We start from the raw sequence: 12,477 nt of genomic DNA on the forward strand, positions 1-12,477 counted from the left end.
TAAATCTGAAGCATTTGAAAAATTTGTAGAATTTAAAGCCCAGGCTGAAAGAGAATGTGGACACTATATCAAAGTCCTAAGATTAGATAGAGGAAGGGAGTATACTTCCAATTCTTTTGTAAATTTTTGCAGGAAACATGGGATAAAGAAAGAACTCACAGCTAGCTACACACCGCAGCAAAATGGAGTGGCTGAAAGAAAGAATAGGACCATTGTTGAAATGGCAAGGAGCATGATGAAAGAGAAAGGTCTCCAAACTGAATTTTGGGGAGAGGTTGTGGAAAATTTTTTTTACCTAATTAATAAGTTTCCTACAAAGGCAGTCTGTGATAGAATTCCAATGGAAGCATGGTCACGAAGAAGATGGATAGTTGACCACCTAAGGGTGTTTGGATGTGCTGCATATGCACATGTGCCTAAAGAGCAAAGGAATAAATTTGATGACAAAGGTGTGAAATGCATTTTCACAGGGTACAACCCAGAATCAAAGGCATACAAATTGTATGACCCATTGAACAACAAGACGACGCTTTCAAGAGATGTGGAATTTCTTGAAAATTATTCATGGTATGGTTCAATTGATGAGTCACTGAGCACTTCAAGTAAAGTGCCAATTATAAGTGAACAGGATGCTGATGAAAAACAAGAAGGAGCAGATAGAAGAAGAGGCAAGCAACCTCAGTCATTATCGAGCTCCTCTAGGCATGACCGAGTGTCAATGCCAAGTAGTAGCAACAAAGATTCTGATCCCACACTCTCCTCCCTATTACCAAGAAAGACCAAGAGTCTTAGGGAGATATACCAAGATGAAAAGTATGAAGATCATGATGAGAGTGCTAATTTTGCTTTATTTTCTCATAGTGATCCAATATATTTTGAAGAATCTATTAAGGAGAAGAAATGATGTAAGGCCATGGATGAGGAAATAGATGCTATAGAAAGAAATGAGACATGGGAGCTAACTGAATTGCCTCCCAAGAAGCAAGTGATTGGAGTTAAATGGGTCTAAAAGACCAAATGCAATGCTGAAGGTAAAATTGATAGGCATAAGGCAAGGCTAGTAGTCAAGGGCTACAAACAATAGTATGGTAGAGATTATGATGAGACATATGCCCCAGTTGCAAGAATGGAAATTATGTGTCCTGTCATAGCAATTGCAGCTCAACAAAAGTGGAAGGTATTTCAAATGGATGTGAAGTCCACCTTCCTAAATGGTGTATTGAAAAAAGAAGTGTATGTGGAGCAGCCACCTGGTTATGAAGTTGTAGGTGAAGAGAATAAAGTATATAGATTGAAGAGAGCTCTTTATGGGCTCAAAAAAGCTCCATGGGAATGGCATAGTAGGATTGACTCATATTTGATGAGCAATGGCTTTAGCAAAAGCAATGGTGAGCCTACTCTCTACATCGAGGCATCAAATGGAAATGTGTTGATTGTTGTCTTGTATGTAGATGATTTGATTTTTACTAGAAATGACAAAACTCTAATTGGTGAGTTCAAAGAGACCATGAAAAATGAATTTGAGATGATAGACCTAGGTCTCTTGAAATACTTTCTAGGCATAGAAGTAAAACAAATGCATGATGGCATCTTCATCTCTCAAGAAAAGTATGCAGGGAAGATCTTGTAGAGATTTAAAATGCAGAATAGTAAGGCAACCCCCACACCAATAGCAGTAGGTCTAAAGTTGAGCAAGGAAGACTCTAGCAAGAGAGTGGATCCAACACTATACAAGAGTATGGTTGGAAGTTTAATGTATTTGACTGCAACTCGGCCAGACCTAATGCATGCAGTAAGTTTGATTTCTAGATTTTTGGAAACACCAAAGAATTCCCATTGACAAGCAAGAAAGAGGATCCTAAGGTATGTGAAAGGTACCAAGGGATTTCGAATTTTGTATACTGCATCAAATTATTTCCAGTTGGTGGGTTATACTAATAGTGATTGGGCTAGAAGTATAGATGATAGGAAGAGCACTTTTGGATACATGTTTCATATGGGATCGAGTGCAATTTCATGGGCATCCAAGAAGTAACCTATTGTTGCTCAATCTATAGCAGAGCCTAAATAAATAGCAGAAAATGCAATAGCATGTCAGGCTATTTGGTTAAGGAGGATCTTGATAGATTTGAATGAAAGGCAAGAGGATGGAACCACAATTTATTGTGACAACATCTCATCAATTGCATTGTTCAAGAATCTAGTCTTCCATTGGAGAAGTAAACATATTGAGATCAGATATCACTTCATCAAAGAGTTAGTGGAGAATGGGGATATCAAGATGGAATTTTGTAAATCTGAGCAGTAGCTAGCAGACATTTTTACCAAGCCATTAGGCATTGGAACTTTTGTACACCTAAGAGAGAGTCTTGGTGTAGTTGATTTAGATAAGTAGTAATCCTTGTTTGTTTGGCTAGGGATAAAGGGGGAGTGTTGGAATATTAATTGTGGTTGGTTATTTCTCCCTAGAACCAAACGCCCACCTACCTCCCTGACGGCTTGTAGAATGATCAAATGAATTTATTGCATGGTAGGTGAAAATTTTTTGAATTCAAAAATGAGGGGGAAAACATTTTGCAAGTATAATAAAAGGAATGATTAGATTCATTCGACATAGTAGAAGGAGAAGAAGTTGAAGAGCTCAAAAGTTGCAGAGAAGGAATAAGAGAGAAGTGATCAGCAGATCCAGATGTTAGAGTGCAGAGAAAAGGAAGTTCATTTCATGCCTGTAGTTGCACATGTTTCTTCTTTGGTTATTCTGTAAGTTCATAGTTTAATGTTTCATTCGTCTTGTTGAAGCAGTGATTGCTCCAGGTGTTATTGTATGCATCCATTAGTGCTGTAAGTTTGAAGTTTGAAGTTTTTCTAGTTTGAAGTTTTAGGGTTATTTTAGGGTTTTCTGCTTGAAGCCAAATGCTCCCAAATTTTGTAATGGTTTAATCAAGTTGAATAGAAAGCTAGTAGGCATACTTGAATCCATTTATTTCCTTCTATTCATTGCATTTGAAAAGTTTTATTTGGAAGCTTCAAGTTCTGGATTTTTGGTTTTAATTGTGAAAGTTTTTCACATTATAAATCATCACTCGATGAAGTCTTGTTAAACTCTTTATGTCTGTAGTGGTCATCAAGTTCACTCGGTGCATTCTTCTACCGAGTTAACTTGGTGCTTCCTTCTACCGAGCTCCACCCTGCAGTGGTTATCGAGCTCACTCAGTATCCTTTGGTTACCGTGTTGTTGTTCTTTGGTTATCAAGTTCTCTCTGTAAGGTCTTCTATCATTCGGTTCCTTTGTTTACTGAGCAAGAAAATTTGTCACTTGGTAATAGTGTTTACCAAGTTGTTTATTCATCTACCGAGTTGCTCTTCATTTACTGAGCTAACTCGGTAAACTCTCCTATCACTCAGTTTCTTAAGTGCCGAGCAATTTTTTGGCACTCGATAATAGTTGTTGCTAGGAAATTTTTTTAGGTTTAGGGTTGTGAGTGTTAAATTTAATTTTAATATAGTTCTCACAGATGAAGCGTATGCATATTGTGACAAAAGATGTTTTTTGAATGGTGGGTGTTGGTTTAGATCCAAAAATAAGTTATGCTCCATTACTTACATTAGAAGAGATCTCAAAAAAAGCATGCTATCAATCTTACCAACTAAGCTATACATGCAATACATGTCCAATGTTACCATATTACAAATAGCGGATTGGCCCAGTAGCTAAACTTGGTACTTGTCATACAATGTGTATAAAGTTCAATACCTATCAAGTAGTTAGACTTCATGAAAAAGAAAAATTCTTCCACAACCATAACTAAATAAACCCAACAAGAGGAAGTTGCAATTAGAAATATAGATTTAATTTGAAGATGTGTCTATAACCATAGATATTAGAATTCTAAAGGCAACACTAAAAATATCAAAAAATTGAGACCATAATTAGGAAAGCTAAACATATTCTAGTAGTCAGTTTTAAAGAACTCTAGTACCAGCTAGAAATGGTTGGTCCTTACACATTCTCTGCAAGCTAGATGCAGTGATAAAGATGTATTTGACAAATGTCTCCAGAGCACCATCAAATTTTTTTTTTTTCTACATTCATAGTTACTAAAGCACACAACTTTTTAACAGACACAATAAGAATTCAAGGAAGGAAAGGATAAATAAATAAAAATTGGAGAGACGAGATATTAGTTTTTTTGTACATTATGAAGACCTATTCATTTGTGATACCCAGTTCCTAAAAGGATATGAGATGAGTTTTCAAATTTTCTCTTAGCATCACAAAACACCACCCATAATCTCTAGCTAGTAATGTCCAACGTAGAATACTTTTGTAATGGAAAATATTTATTTGAAATACATAAATATATAAAATGGCATATAAAAAATTTCTCTATTATATTAAGGGCCAACAACAAAGCAATAAATTGGTAGAAGATAAAAGAAAATTGCATAAAAGTAGACTAACACAAGTAGAAAGAATGTAAGAACAAATAATTAGATACTGGTCATTGTATATAGATTTACCTTGAGGAAATTTGAAACACAGTTTGGAGTCAACAACAATCTGTTTATCACCCATGAGAGATAGAGGCAGATTAGGCCAAGACTCCAAAGAATAAAAGTTAGAAACCAAGAAACCGAATTAAAATGCCAATAATGATAAAGAAAACTCTTTTTATATATATCAAGATTTCTGTTGCAAGAAATTACACATTTTAAATGATCCAATCATCTAAAACTGCAAACAGACCTAGTTGAAAGCAATAAACAGACAGACATTACTAATGATAAGTAAATCACAATAACCACGTACAAAGTTGCAAACAAAACTAAATGAAAAGCATCCTAACTTTAAGAAACAATGTACCAAGACATGGATAGTTATGTGCAATCACCATTTATTTAGTGTATTTACGTACAGACAATTTCACAAGGTCTTCAACCTAGATAGGAAACAAATCCAACATCCCTTTTAATCAACTTCCACAAGATTTCAAGGAGAGTAACTCAATGCAACCAATAAACCCATATCAAATTATGCTTAAAACTAAAATACCTGCTCTTTTAAGTTTTGAATAACTTCAATCAGCAAATTATCAGTGGAGATTGTCCTCACCCTCCTTATGAATGTATCTTTGCTAATTCTTCCTGCGTGACAATTATAGGCACTGTATAGATCTAGTCTTATGCGCATTTGCTCTTGAAACTATAGCACTACATCAATGACAACAAAAACTCTGATAAAAAATGATCTACCTTGTACACATTGTATTGATGTTCCAATAATTTTATTTTAGCTATGGGAAGAAACTTTCTGATGATAGACAATAACTCCATAAATGGCATGTTCCCCGTGCTAGGATCTCGTCAGGTTCTTTTCTAGGCACCTCTAGCTTATATTGGTTTTCTTTGTTTGTGTTTACTCATGGCTCTTGGAAACCAATTAAGAAAGTACATGCTCAATAAGCCACCTATGGGAAAGCTCTTACAAAAAATATGTGACACATATTAATCAACATAATTATGAAATTAGACCATTTTAGATTACCATCTCATAAATAGAAAATCTATTAGCTACATGAGCATCACTCCTCGCATTTTTGCAAACATTAGAAGTAGGTTCACTTGCTCCCAATCCATTTGAACAAGCTGTAACATTCAAAACATGTTATTACTCTGGGTAAAGAAAACATACAACTATCCAGATTGAAGATCGCTTAGCATAATTGAGATGGTATTAAAAAGCACAATTCAACAATACCAGGAGACTGGTGAGGAGGCTTAAAACTGACAACATATTTTGGTAGAATGTGTGTATTCATGTAAGTGCTCCAAATAATGTAATGCTTTGGATTGGTGATATCGTTAATGTCAGAATCAATTTTTTCACAACTTAGATAAAACTGAAGAGAGCCAAGAGGAACGTCCTCAACATTCCCAAAAATAACTCGGCACAACACAACATACTATTCCCTATTAATGTCCAAGTCTAAAAATGGAACACTATAAAGAATAAGCAATAATATTCAGTCAAATATTCCTTCTTAAATAAAGAATATGCGTATTAAAGGAAAGAATATTCTAGAATTCAAACATTTAAAAGAAATCCCCACCAAACACATCATCTTTCAACATAATCTTTCATACCTCAGGTAGTAGCAATCTTCAGGAGCAAGATAAACACCAACACCATATGTTGGACCACCATTCATTAATCTGTTATTACTAAAACCATGTAATATAATTGATGATATACTTGTATCGGATGCCCCATGCCATGCATATTTAACATTTTCTTTACCACGAGAATTTCTTGTTATCTCAACTTGTTTGTTGAAAATCTATAGCCGAGCCTATCCTAGCCTACTTGTATGTGAATTTTGATAAATACCAGTAACACTGGTTGCAAGTCCAATTTTATTTAGGCTAGTAAGGAAACAATTTTTCACAGCTACAAACTTTGTATCGCAATCCATATTAACAACAACTGTATCACAATTCTCGGTGTTTGAGGCCTCCATTGGACTTACTCAAATTTCAATCTCAACCTCAACCTTAGAAGCAACTTCTTCATTGACATTATTCTCAATGATAAATTTGGAAAAAATGCATGAGCCATTCTTGTCAATCCAAGTGATGGACCTTTGACAACCTGCCCTCGAATCTATTTGCAGCATTCACAAAAAATCAACAACATATGGTGAGCCATCTATTGCCAACTCTATAGTGGGCATGCCAACCAAAAGCTCAACTCTAAGTGAATCTAGAACTTGGAGAAAAAAATCATTCCATGAGCCATTCAAAAAATACATCACTCTCATGGGAACTAAACTCTTACAAAAATTCTCATAGTTATGCAATGATGCCTTGCTAGAATAGGACTTATACAGACAACTACATTTCAAGCCTCTTTCCTTCTTGCCATGGTTGACTCTATTTTTAGGTACCCACTTAGGTAATCCATTTCCTTTGGAGAAGAAAGCATATTTATTACCTTGTTCTCATTTCATTTGAGCTCTTTCCAATATTGTTTTGCTAAGGTGACAGAAATGCTTCCCCTCGCCCTTCATCACAAACAAAACCAATTTATAGCTCAAACCATTTCAACTAAGTGCAAATATTTACAATGTCACCACCAAGTCTTCAAGAAGCTCACTATTATGAAAAATTATACATTAATTAGAGACATTAATGATTAATCGCTATGGGATATCCAATTAGATTAGGAAAAGATGATTATAAATCTTATGTTTTAAGTAATTCTGCTTGTTTTGTAACTTGTTATTTTTAAAACACTTAATGCGGTGCATTTTTATGCTATTTAAAGAACAATAAGATGTAGTCCTATAACTGAGATTTACTTTTTGAAGAAGAAATGTTGAAGCATGTGCCAGAAAATCTAGTTGTCCATGTGCAGGGGGCATTTTTTCTCTCTTTCTTCGCCATGCCTAGATCAAACTTGAGCATCATTTCCTGATTCACATTAATATACACTTTACAGTTGATCCAAAGATTGATTAATGGATGAGAGGGTCTCTGCAAGGCTCTACCAATACATGGCACCAAGAATGCAAAGTTTCCCTTTAAAACCTCTACCTTAGGGTATTAACATGTAATCTCCATGATCTCCTCTACACTCATAGTGTTATAACATCCTATAATACACCATTCCAAACCCATTCCACAAGGAACAGTTGTCACATAAAGTGGAATGTGTCATATCCACATGATAACCCTCAAATCTGCGAAGAAACTGTTAGATATAATAGTCTACAGGAATAGCTACGGTGAATTGAACATAATGGTTAAAATGAACTTCAAACCATACCAAATGAATTTTAGAATAGTATTCGATTATGTCCAATATTATTTCAATCATAAAGAAGATTTGCAACCGCCAATTTGCAAAGAAAATCTTGCATTATCAGATTTGTTGTCTTACAACCCAAATCCTTCCACACCATCTTTTTGGGCATGTACATGAGTGTTTAAATAAATTCTAAGCCTTCCCAACTTCTCTCAACCAACTTTTTAGATAAAATTAGCCATTGGTGAAAAGTTGTCAACAAAAGTTACTAAGTCACTTGACAACTTTTGAGCAACTTTTTGTATTTTACTCTTCCAACCATTCTATCAACCCAAAATGGTTACATTTAGTATATTTACTTCAAATATGACTCAGAAACATGTATTTTCCAATGATCAGATGCATTTGACCAATTTGACAAATGGGGATCCAATGGATTGTTGGGGAATGCCATCTAGCAAGGAAACTAAAGGTTCGATAAGTCAAATTTACAATGTTTTTATTGCAAAAGCATGGTCATTTTGCTATCAAGTGCTAGAAGATGATAAATAAAATATGTAAAGTGTTCTTAAAGAATAAGTTGGTATTTATAATCATTGATAAGTATCCAATAAGAAGCTCAACGAAACATTTTAGATGAGTCCTGGCTATATCATTTATGGCATGGAGATTTACATTTTGGTGGACCAAATTTGCTGCAGAAGAAGCATATGGTGAAAGGGTTTCCTAGTATTTAGCAAGAATATTGCATACTAGCAAGGCATTATAGAGAGGAATTTGTTCCTAGAGATTTGGATAAAATGAAAGCTGCATTGGAAATTTATTAATATATTGTCTCACATCTTCTTATTTTTGAGCTTGGAACTATTGGTACTTGTGTTTGTGAGCATTTCTTTCCTTAGAATTAAATGGAGAGGAGCATGCTACCATATGTGTTTCTACTTGGTCCAATATTTACTACAGTAATTAAAGGAAGACAATTTTTTGCAGGAACAAGTGAAATTGAAATGGTATTATACTACACTATTCTTTAAATTGCATGCCCACTATGTGGCAAAGACACTGAATTAGATTTGGTAAGTTTGATGCTTATTGTTTTGGACACACTGCAAGATATATGAGTTGCACTAAAATTAATCAAGCACACCTAGTTCCAAGACTGTATGAAGACTACAATATCAGGGTAGATGTGAATGCCAAAGATTGTGGTGTAAGAATGTTGACAGAAACGAATTTTTTTAACATGCCCACAAAAATACTTAAAATATAGTAAAATATAGCAAATGCCCTTCACAAATAAGGGAGCCAAGAAAGGAGATGGGGAGGTTAGATTCACCTGAACTGAGCAAGTCCAACCCAATAATTGAGTAAGCCAACCCACGGAGCAAGTCCAACCCAAGAGTAGACGTAAGCAGAGGTACATTGAAAACCTAGTTGACCAAACAAAAGCAACACCTATAGCAAAGAGAGTAATGCAATGGCAGAGCAAGCAAGAGCATCGATCCTGCCCTTAGTTTGAAAGTAACCCTCTAGCTCATATCTGGATCCATAACCTATAGCTTAGCTCTGGATTTTGGTTCTTTCTGTCCATGCCACCATGGGTTGATGTGGAGCCCATCATTGGAAATCTAAATCAACTGAAAAGGTTTCCTCATCATGACCTTTGTGAACTGGCTAAGAAATATGGTCCCATTATGATGTTGAAATTTGGTTCTTTTCCCACATGAGTTGTGGTTTCTTCTTCTGCTATGGCAAAAGAGTTGTTGAAAACCCACGTTCTGGTGTTCTCCAGCAGACTTGCAATGGCTGTGGGGAAATACCTCACATATAATTTCAAGGACATGGCAATGGCTCCATACGGGCCTTATTGGGGACACATTAGGAAACTATGTGTGGTAGGATTGTTGAATGCCAAAAGGATCAAGTCATTGAAGAGTGTGATAGAGGAAGAAGGATGTCTCTTTGTGGGTTCAATGTGAGAGATGTCTGAGCAGGGAAAGAGGCTTGTGAATCTCACCAACATGTTTTCAATGTATATGTATATGGTAGGATTGTTGAATCCTCTCCAGAATTTGTGCAAGGAGAATGAGCATGATGAACCTGGTGAGGGACAAAGACTGGTATGATATGTTGCCATTCAAGGGTGTAATCATTTTTCACCAAACTCAGATATCAAGGCTTTGTCCATCCAATCACTAAAATCAGCAAATTTTCTGGATCTCTTTCCATTTAATTTTCCAAAAGATCCCTTTGCTAACAGTCCTTTGAAGCTACTACTTCCTTTGCTGAAACACTTTGACTATCTTGGTTTGTTCATCTTGGAAGATTTTGTGTCTGCACTAGCCTCTTTTTCAGGGACAACCACTAGTTACACACTACTACTATGACAGAAAGGGTAGATGGGAGGAGAAGAAGTTGCTATGGTAGGATTTGGTTTATTGTGACAGAACAATGCCAATGTGCAAAGAGCACACATTTGTTGGCCACAATCCTGAACTTCAATGGTACATAGTTGATCAAAGAAAATGTAGCAAACCCCACTATCATCATCTTATAAATTTTCATAACACATTATTAGTTTCAACATCCATTATTGGCATTTAAAATAAAACAACATAATTTTAACTTCAATTTTGGCCCAATTCTATTGAATAATCCTATAACTCCAAATATTGGCCTAACTCTATCCAACTCCAAGCCATAAGCCATAAAGAAATGAGAAGCATGAACCCGCATCAGAAAGACAATCATCGATATTGTCTTCTTGATCTGTAGATGAAGATGCTAAAGAGGCGGATCCAAACAATATGTTTTTCTCTCTTGCTCAATTTGCCTCCATCAAGGCCTTTTCCAGTAAGTGTTTTTCCTCAAGATTGAGTTTTCTTATAAATTTCCATGGAGAAGGAAAAACTAATGGCTCTGCTACACCCAAATTCAGTAATGCTACACACATTCTATGCTTAAAATTTAGTTCTACTGCATAAGGTATGGGCTTGCCAAGAAAGAAACAATAATAAATATGCCATAGCACCCTTACATATCACTAGATTGTTGTACATTTTTCTAATCAAATGCAAAACAAAAATATAATAAATATGAGCGTATGTAGGTAAAATGTTTTATTTATTATTTTCAATAAAATCAACCCAGATCTTACCATGACAAATCTCATTGGATACCGTTTGCACCCCAAGCTAACAATTCTCGTATACAATCCAAGTTGCCTCCTCTAGCAGTAAAGTGCAGAGGAGTGCTCCCTAGCCGCCTATAAGGAAAATATTCAAGATTGGTTGGTTAGAAATTATCCTGGTAAGATAGGCATCATGCAAGATAGAAAATATAATTGCAAACTTGGCCACTTTTTATGTAAGAAACTTAACATTCATCATGCATTATGACACTTAGAATTTGTTACAACTACAATTTTCTCTAAATTTTCCACATGTTAAAACATAAAAGTTTATTGTTCATTTGTAGAAAGGATCCCAAAACAAGACCTAAGATGGGTGAACGAAGATTCAAAATTTCAAACCTTGTCATGGTGAGTCATAAAATTGTTGGAGATGGTAATGACAGTTCCAGAACTGCCCTATGCTTCTCATGGCCCTCCTTGTGCCATGGGTGAGATGACTTTAACATCTAGAACTGCCATATGCTTCTTATGGCAGTTCAAATTGGACCTTTGGGAGAGTAGATAGTGGGGGGGGGGGGGGTGGAGAGAAGGTGGAGTGGATATGCCATGTATCTTCGTGCCTGTGCATCTACATAAAAGTTCATTTTTGCCCATTAGGATAGTAGGGCCCTATGCTTATTAATAAAGCACCTTCAACTCAACTAATATACCAGCCCATGGCATCGACGAGTCCATCTGTGCAGCTAGAAAATAAGCAATGATTGACCCAAATATGACTTCCCCCAAATATAGAAACCCCATCATTGTCACTAATTGTTCTATATCCATAATGAGTCAGAGAATCTCTCACCATGGAATTTCTTGCTGGTTTACAATCATGGACATTAGCTCCCCTACCATTAACAATCATGGCGGAGCCAACATGGAAGAATAAAATTATATTGGGTTCGGGAAGGAGGGGAAGGTAGCTTGCAAGCCTGTTACCTGCGATTTTCAACCTACGTGGGAATGAAGCTCGGTATAATAATAATTTAATTACCTTTTCTTTGTTATGACATTTTTGACCAACTTGTGATTTTATTTGTTATGTGATTGAGTTGGTCAAAATTTTGACCAACTTGGGAAAACTTAGGACATTTTCGACCAACATGAGGATGAAAACTGAAAAAAAAAGCTTTGGTTGAAAATTTTTGTAGAAAAACAAGTGCAGATGTACTAGTGCAATTTCTCCCTAGTGTGGAGGTTCTAAACTTATTTTTTCTCTATTTTACCCCTATTTTGTTTTCCTTAAGTGTTTTTGTCTTTCTATGGGCAACATTTTATCAACATGGTGCAACACAAAAATGTATCGCATGCCCATTGAAACTCTATCGTGTGTCCCCTAATTCTATCACATGCCTTTTGGAGAAATATCGTGTGATACTGGAAAGTATCACACCTCCTTGTGAGAAATGTTGTACAACACTCTGAAAGTGTCACACACCTTTGGGAGAAGTATCACCCAGTCCTTGAAAGTGTCTCCCTCCTTCTTTAGAAATGT

At 35.7% G+C, this 12,477-nt stretch overlaps 1 pseudogene; it reads right to left on the reverse strand.

Annotated features, from left to right (window-relative positions):
• Window positions 1-10,172: 10,172 nt before the first annotated feature.
• Window positions 10,173-11,847, reverse strand: LOC149542567 (putative E3 ubiquitin-protein ligase XBAT31; annotated as a pseudogene).
• Between the last annotated feature and the right edge of the window lie 630 nt (window positions 11,848-12,477).

This window comes from Cupressus sempervirens, chromosome 8 (assembly GCF_028749045.1).
Source record: "Cupressus sempervirens isolate cs-2001-9-10 chromosome 8, ASM2874904v1, whole genome shotgun sequence".
Classification (NCBI taxonomy): domain Eukaryota; kingdom Viridiplantae; phylum Streptophyta; class Pinopsida; order Cupressales; family Cupressaceae; genus Cupressus; species Cupressus sempervirens.